The sequence below is a fragment of the Sciurus vulgaris genome (assembly GCF_902686455.1).
Source record: "Sciurus vulgaris genome assembly, chromosome: 7".
In the NCBI taxonomy this organism is placed as follows: domain Eukaryota; kingdom Metazoa; phylum Chordata; class Mammalia; order Rodentia; family Sciuridae; genus Sciurus; species Sciurus vulgaris.
In genome coordinates this window covers 77,942,493-77,951,358 of record NC_136467.1, presented here as the reverse complement: position 1 = coordinate 77,951,358, position 8,866 = coordinate 77,942,493, and the positions used below count along the sequence as shown (strand labels likewise).

At 39.7% G+C, this 8,866-nt stretch overlaps 1 pseudogene across 1 annotated transcript; it reads left to right on the top strand.

Moving 5' to 3' along the window:
- Positions 1-4,082: 4,082 nt before the first annotated feature.
- Positions 4,083-4,640, top strand: LOC306665826 (ribonuclease P protein subunit p25-like protein; annotated as a pseudogene). Its single transcript has one exon. The product of its transcript is annotated as a ribonuclease P protein subunit p25-like protein (transcript).
- The last annotated feature ends 4,226 nt before the right edge of the window (positions 4,641-8,866 follow it).

The following is an 8,866-nucleotide window of genomic DNA, read 5'->3' as shown; positions in this document are numbered from 1 at the left end:
GCAAACTGCTGCTCCCAGTGCTCAGTACTCAGTACCGTCTCCTTGCCCAGGCTTGGCACTGGCTCTTCTCCCTCCTTGGCAACCCTCCCAAATGGACTGCCTGGTAAACCTCTTATCCCTTGAAACCCAAGCATCAGATCCAGCAATTCACTCTCTGGGTATATACCCAAAGTAACTAAAAGCAGTGGCTTAAGTATATCTACATACTTTTTTCATCTTAATCTTGTGTGGTCACTACCAGGACAGTTCACAAATAATCAACTTTCTCCCTCCTAATGCAAGATAAAATGAACTTCCTGGTTGTGAATTTCTTTGGCCAATTAATATGAGGAGAAATGTGTGCTTTTCAAAGCAAGAACTTTAAATATAAATTCATTTTTCATGTATTCTTTTTTCCCCTTTTTTATGATTTTTTTATTTTTTCATTTGTTCTAATTAGATATATTTGACAGTAGAATGCATTTATGTATTTTGATAAGTCATACATAAATGGAGTATAATTTCTTATTTTCCTGATTGTACATATTATAAGATCACATCAGTCATGCAGTCATATATGTACAAGAAGTAATAATGTCTGTTTCACTCTACTACCCTTCCCACCCCCATACCCCTTCCCTTCCCTTCACTCCCCTCTACCTAATCTAAAGTAACTCTATTCTTACCTAGCACCCCACCCTTTATTGTGAATTAGCATCCACATATCACAGAAAATATTCAGCTTTTGGTTTCTTGGGTTTGGCTTATTTCACTTAGCATGATATTCTCCAACTCCGTTTTTCATGTATTCCTCTCCCTTAACCAGATAGGGTCTGTTTGATCACCATTGATCCACAAATAAGGACTATCTGGCACAGAGAGACCCCCAGAGGGCATGTAGAAAGAGAAAGTAATAAACCTTTGTTGTTTTAGGCCAATAAATTTATTTTGGGGGGGACACCAGGGATTGAAATCAGGGGCACTTGATCACTGAGCCACATCCCCAGCCCTATTTTGTATTTTATTTAGAGGCACTGAGTTGTTTAACGCCTCATTTTTACTGAGGCTGACTTTGAACTCTGGATCCTCCTACCTCAGCCTCCTGAGCTGCTGGGATTACAGGCACAAGACTGGCTTCCACATGGATTTTTTAATTGTTTGTTAGTACAACTCTGCCTAACCTATCCTGACTGATAAATTCCTAATGCTTAGTTTAGTACTTATGGTATGGCAATTACTTGAAAAAATGACTTTAAAGGGGATGACTAATCAAATAAGTAAATTCATGAATACTAATAAACTATCTTCAAAAGATTAAATTCAATGGATAGATTTTAAATGCATTGGCAATTCAATTAAAATTAATTTGTAAATTGAGGTGACCACTTGAGAATCAAGAGCAATAGAATAAAATGAGTTTGTAGTTCTATCATCAGTCCTTTATACCATTATTTATTAATTATAACAATAACTCCCTGTGATGAGTTTTCTTAGCTAATGGGATTGTGTTGTTTTTCACATGCATTATTTCATTTGGTAATTGTAATAATTTTTAAAATGTTAAAACTAAAAACTAGAAAAGTTAAATAAATTTCCTAAGACCACAAAGCTAGGAATTGACAGGACTAAGATTTAAAACAGGTCTAACATTTTCCAAAGGCTGTGCTAGTAAACTAGAGGCCAGGAGATTCTTTTTTCCAAAACTGAAAGTTCTTCCTGAAGCTACAAATGAAAAAAACAAGTGAAAATAGCAATGAAAAAATGCTGTTCACCCATCTGGTTGGCAAGAATAAGACTGCCGTCATCTGCTGCTGGCAAGATGGCAGGACATTCTTCCATTGCAGACAGGACTGTGAAATGCCACAATAGTTTTTGGAAAGTAACTGGAAATATATTTAAAATACACATACCCTTTTGCCAAGGAATCTAACTTTGTGGAATCTAATGCTGCAAAAAGTAAGGACACTAATATGTACAGATATAGGTACAAGGATATTTTTAGTATCAAAAACTTTGGGTGGGGTGGGTCTAAATGTCTATTAACAAGAAAATTACTGAAGAAAATTCAATGGGTCTAGATGGTGGGATTAAAGAGAGTGAATGAGATTCACATCCATTTGCCCAGAAAGAAGTCCATGAAACATAATTGGGTAAACAAAAGGAGATTTCATGTAATGTTTATATTCTAATTTATTTTTTTACCAAAACAAATCCAAAGAGATCAACAGTAAAAACAACAAACATATGTTCATACGGAATGTAGGCTACACACCAGTATTGATTAGTTTATCTCCTCATAAGAATGAGAAAGTAGAAGATGTAATTTTTTCACTTGTTATTTATACAGATTTAGATGATTCCACTTGTTTCTGAGATCTGAAAATTTAATTTAAATGACTGGTTGGTTAGGGCTGTCTTTCTGTTCCTCTCTTCAGCACAGTTGGTGTAGAGAGGCTGGCCCCTGCAAAATATGCATAGGTTTCATTTGTTTATAAACTCCTAAGAGACTTAAATTTTTCAAAATGTTTAGTCTCTCTCCATCAGTGAACTAAATGAAATGTTGTTCTCCTAAGTATGAGAATAATTATTCATTGTAATATATCAATAAATTACAGCATATGCTTCAAATCACACAATGAATTTAAATAACTTAAAAATCCTAACAGTGGTGTTTGGAAATGGGGACCTAATTCTGAACTTCCACCTCTTTGTATATTCATTTAAGGTAAAGGAGATATCTATACATACCTCATTTAAAAGTTGCCACTCTTGGCTTCTTTGGCACACCCATACACACACACACATGCAGTTGATCTTGCCACACACTCCTGACCCGGTGCCATGTGCACCTCCTCACTGTAATTGCCTGATTATGACCAGGAAGCCCCAAATGCTGGTGTATCAGAACAGAGACCAGTGAGACCAGGTAGCAAGAACAGAGCAATAACAAATAAAAATTAATTTAAAAATAAATCTTTAAAATAAAATAAAATAAGAACAGGGCAATAAAAGAGAGATAGGAGGGAAACCTGCCTTAACCACACTACTTGGTAAAAGTCTATTGCATTTAGGCACACCTTTAAATTTCCAGAGCATTCTAACATATCTTCACAATGTAGACCATTCTTCTCAATGATCCCAAAACAGGCTTCAGCCTCTGAAATCAGATCTATTGAAATCATCCCTCGCTGGTAAAGTAATAGTAAAGACATAATTATCAGAAGTTAGTAGGATTAAGTAAGTTCAAATCTGGGTGGGAAAAGGGCATCAGGAGGAAGGTAGATATACCAGACCCTCAATAAATATTTGTTGGATAGATGGATGGATAGATGGATGGATGGACAGACAAAATGGATGGGAACAATCCCTGGAAGACTGAAAGTGATTTAAACTTTCAACAACACAATAAAATGCTCTTTTTGTTTTTTTATAAAATTAGAATATGCTTATAGTTACCAAAATCGTCATTAGAATAATATGTTTTCAGTTTCACAATGACTTCAAGCCATTATGTATACATGTGTGTGTATTGATGATCTGAACCTGTGTGTAAGTTTATTGCTATTCCTTGAGAGGTAATTGAGATTCCAGCTACCACCAAATTTCAGAAAGTTACCTCTAATTTGATGCCCTTTAAGAATACTTCTATAATTAGTTCCCATGTTATTAATTAAGCTAAGAATGTTTTTAACCTCACACTCATATAAGTTCAAAAGAACATTGAGCACCACACTTCTGTGCCATAAGAAAATGACATCACATGTCAAGACCATATAGCATCTAGGGGTGTGCATAGGTACCTTGGGACAGACTGGTTAGCCTGACTGAATCTTAGTCTCCTCACTAGTAGAACATTGTGATTAACTTGTTAAATTATATTAAGAAATATTTCTATATGGCAAAAAAGTAATATAACAAATGCTACGTTTCCAAAGCCCAAACTTTACAAGTGCATTGGTAGCCCTATGAACTGGACCCATCCAAAAGGTCCTCAACTTATAAAGGAGGCCCAGGCTGATGCCAGTTCTGAAGATCAAGGATACACACACCAATGGCTGCAATTACTGATATAGAATTCTGGATCTTGGCTGTGCTGCGAGGATCAAGTATGAGCCCTCCAGGGCTGTGGAGGTGAGATTCAGTGGACAGTGAGATTCACAGAAGCCATAGCAAGCAGGATGGAGCACTACCGGAAAGCTGGCTCTGTAGAGCTCTCAGCACCTTCCCAAGGCCCCAGCTACCTCCTGACACCCTGGAGAGGCAAGTCTGAGATGGCAGCAAAATTGGAAACCTGCTGGAACTGGCACTGGATTGATTGGAGGGAGGCAGTGCACTACATATGGTGTTCTCAGGTTCCTACAGAGAAGGCTGTCCGCTGTGCTGAGATTGTCAAACGGTGGGTTCCAGGCCTGCACCAGCTTACCAAACTGCGTTTCCTGCAGATTGAGGACAGCTGGGTCCCAAATTCACCTGACACAGGCCTAGAATCCCTCGCAGTACGTTGTAATGTGCCTGCAGTGTGGGTACTGCTCAGTCAGGACCCCCTGGACCCTAGTGAGTGTGACTACCAGCCCCCAGGGGCACCTCCTGGCCTGGGCTCCACGCCCAATTCCAGTTGTGGCCCCTGACCCCAAAGAAGGCCTCAAGACACCCGGTCCTGAAGACTTGCTAAGCCAAGCTGTTCTCTAGGCCTGGACATCTGAGATGGCTGTGCCTTTTCTGAGAACCCCTTATGACTGCTCAACATTCCCAACAAAGCTGAATCCACAGAAGTTCTGCTGCCCCTTCCCTCTGGCCCATGGAAAAGGACTGCTATGAAGAAGCCATGTGTGGGGTCTCTGCTGATTTCTACAGTACATCTGATCTGTCTTCTAATAGAGGTACAAGGATAGAGTTAGGAAATAAAGGTTCTGACCATTTGTCAAAAAAAAAAAAAAAAAAAAAAGGATTCTGGACAGAGGTCTCTCGTTTGGAATTGCATTTTTTCAAGGGCACAGATACTTGTTCAAGAGGTAAAATAAAATGTGTTCTACCCATTCTAAAAAGAGATACGAAGTCCTTGAGGCAATGCTGGCTAAAGTTTACCCAAAACATGTTCTGCCACCTTACACTCATCAGACTTCAGCCTACAAATAAAAGACCTAAATATGCCCCCAAATTGAAAGTGAAGATCCCTTGGAAGAGCATCACCAGAGTGCTGAGCCTCTCCCACTGGCCATGAGTCCCCCGTTCACTTACTCCAAGTGAGGGCCACTAATACAACCCCTGCCCCCAAGTCTGGAGGACACAGAGACTGACAAAGGGAGAGGACAACTGGCCAACAGATGGAAAGGCTTCTGCAGAGCAGGCTGTACTCCCCCTCATGATACAGACCTATGTTTCCCATAGCAGGAAGGGAAGGTAACACGCTGTAGCATCCCAAAGCCACCCCACCCAAGAGGCCCAGAAGACTGGGTGTGGTGACCCCAGCAGGGTGGGTCTGTGGATGTGCTCCACCAGGAGCAGGAGTAGAGGAGGTGTCAGAGCAAGTACCAGAGAGCTTCCCTCATGGAATGGAGTCTCCAAATAGCATCACATGGGCATCTGCCACTGCCAGAGGGTACCAACTCAAACCACACGCCAGTTAAGAGAGATGTTTCTTCCCATTCCCCTCTGCCTTCCCCACAGCGACTGAAGGTCAGGGGAAAACACAGAGTGGGGAAAAGAAGTAGAGAGGAGGCCAGCGCTGCAAGTTTCTGAGTCTGTCAGGTTCTGTCAGGGAAGATGGAGGATGCTTTAAACTTCTGTTTCGATCAGACTGGACTCTTCGAGGACTTTTAAAGGAATTGATGCCCAAAGGTAATACCAATACTATAGGATCTGCCCCCAAAATATCACTCAGGCATAAGAAAGGGAAGTTTCCATAAGGCATATATGAAAAAAAAAAATGATGTGAGAACATAAAATTGTTTCGATGTATTTGTTACATAGATATTTTCCCATATTTGCCTTAATTCCTTCTTTTTAATAAGTAAAACACTATGAACACATTAAAAGTTCCCCTTTCCCAATCCCATTCACCTTCCTCTCTGCCCAGGAGCAACCTCTGTCTTGAGGCTGATGTGTAGTTTCTGCCCAAGTTTTTATGTTCTTTCAATGTAATTGTGTATTTGAAAACCGTTAATAGTACTTGTTTAAATGTTTTACATGACATCTTTCTAATTCTATCGTATATCACGGCTTTTTTGTTTTAATTAAACAAAAAAAAGGAGCAAAGTAACTTTTAAAATTCCTTATCCGCACTTGTGTCTCTCTGATCATGAATGAAAAACTGAAACTCAAGACATGACCTGTGGTTAGAAGAGTTAGGTCTGAGCAGGTGGCTGGGCCCAATTAAATGAAGCAAAGCAAGAGAGTTGCCCTGGGAGAGAATTTGTTTGCAGATACAGCAGAAATCCAGTAGGGGGAGATATCATCTAATAAAAAGTGCATCTACCAGGGTGGCAGTTTAGGATGCTGTGGCTACCATACACCTGCAACCTAATGAACTAGGTTATTTTAGAAAATCATGTGATTTATTCGCCCAATGTTACAAAGTTAGTGAATATTTTCTACTACCCTCTGGTCCTGTGCCCTGGTAGATGTGTTAGCATCTCTGCTAATAACTCAGCAAACAAGGAATCAAATTGGTCTAAATCAGGTCATTTAGACTTTCTATGAAATTTCTTATTATCTTTTGTGCTCATTTTAAGCCCTCAACATGCTCAACTGAAGAAAAGTCAAAAGACAAATAATTTGCAACAATAAAATTGCTAAAAATTAAATTGTGCTGAAGTAGGATTGTTTTTAATCCAGAAAAGAACATTTATACACTCTGATTCTTTACATTTGTTCTAAGCATATATTAGTGTTGTATGAAATTTTTAGAATGACATCAAAAGTACATCCTACTGAATATCCATTTGACATAAAAGTATTAGATTAGAATAGTTTACGCTAAAAGTCTAACATCTCAGTAGCTAATTCTAGAAAGCAGAGGTCAACTAACAGGGCCAGAGCCTGCTTTTATAAATAAAGTTTTACTGGAATACAACCACACCCATTCATTTATCCAGTACATTGTCTTTAACTGCTTTTGAGCTACAAGGGCAAAAAAGTAGTTAAGTAGTTGCCACAAACACATGGTATCTTCAAGTTAACCTCAGCCTGCAAAACTTAAAACATGTACTACCTACCCTTAAAAAAAAAAAGTGTTACACTCCTCTTATAAAGCAATGCTGTCAAATGAAACTTTCTATGATGATGAAAATGTTCTATATCTGTACTGCCTGATATAGTAGCCACTAACCACACATGGCTGTTGAGCACTTGAAATGTGACTGGTGATTATACCCTGAACAGCAACTAAGGAACAGAATTTTTCATTTCAATTAATTTCAATTAATTTTAAACTTAGATAACATACATTACCAAAGCTTGGAGGAACTAGTAGTCCAAGTGCGTTTGTCATTCTCTTGGCTTCCCACACTGCTAGGATTATATTGTTCACCAGTACAGGCTGTGGGACAGATTGCTTGAGGGTAGTATTTCAAGACCCCTGACTTCAGCATAAGCTACCCTAACCTGACTCACACATTCTCACAATTCCCAGTTTCTTGAGGAAAACCATAACTTAAGTCTTCTGAGGAAAAACCTGGGAAGGCACTCCCCCATTTCTCTAACATTCCTCTATCTGATCTCTATCAGTGCACCATTTGAAATGCTCTGGCTGCAAGTAAAAGAACACCTGACAGTGGCTGACACAATCAGGGCTGGGTTTTCCCATAAAGTCCAGAAGTCAATAGCTTCTGGTGTCTGTTCAGCAATTCAGTGATGTCAGACCTAGTATCTCTTCAGTTCTCTGGAACTTGCTCTCTTGGTTATAAAATGACTGCTGTCACATTTTAAGATCAAGAGAAGTGGGACTCAGTATTGCACAAGACACATTTGTCCCTTTTATCGGGAAAGTGAAAGATTTCCCGCTGACACCATATACAATCCTGACCATATCAGTTTCTGGGAACAACCAGCCTCAGGTCATATGACCACCAGAGCTGTAAGAGGCCCAGGAAGCAGGGAACCATTAGCATAGATGGATGATGGTTGTCACCTAGAGCTGAACTTGCTGCCCCACTGAAAGAGGGAATGGATATTGGGTAGACAGCTATCCATGTCTGCCAAATATAGTATGCCCAAAGCCCCAGTGGTGTCCTCTGATGTAAGTTTCCCAGGATTTCATGAATAGTTACGTGTTCTTTGTATCTATTTCTTAAATTACAAATCGCTTACTAACCACCTGTAATATGCCAGGCATTGGGTCAGGGGTTAGGAAGGAGCAGAAGATGAGGCTGGACATGCTCATCTAGGACACAGAAAGTCCATGTAGAAGTGTAAATGGGAGATTTTATTAAATAACATAAAGATATACCAAATAAGTCACAGGTACATTTTTGAGAGGCCCAGTACCTTTGCTCTTCCTGATTAACATAACTTTTTGTGACATTTATTGTATATTTATCAGCACAGTTCTGATGGATGATTTTTAGATCTTCTAGTAGATACAAATCTTGGTGACACCAATGTTTAAGAAATATGCCATGGTTTTGTATTTTTCTATGTAAATCTTCCATCGTGCTGGGGTGGCAGAAAATTTGTCTAGGTGAATTTGTGGTTCCCTGGCGTTGCGCCTCAGTCCAAGGGATAGGGAGATACCCTTTGAAGGAGGGAACATTCTGGCCACTGATGGTTACTGGACACAGAAACCCCAACTTAGATGGGATCCCATCAGCCCACCTGCTCGTGGGCTTCATAGTCCCAACTTCGTGGTCCCTTTGCAGACAATGTGTGACTTGCTCTGCCCTTCAGTCTA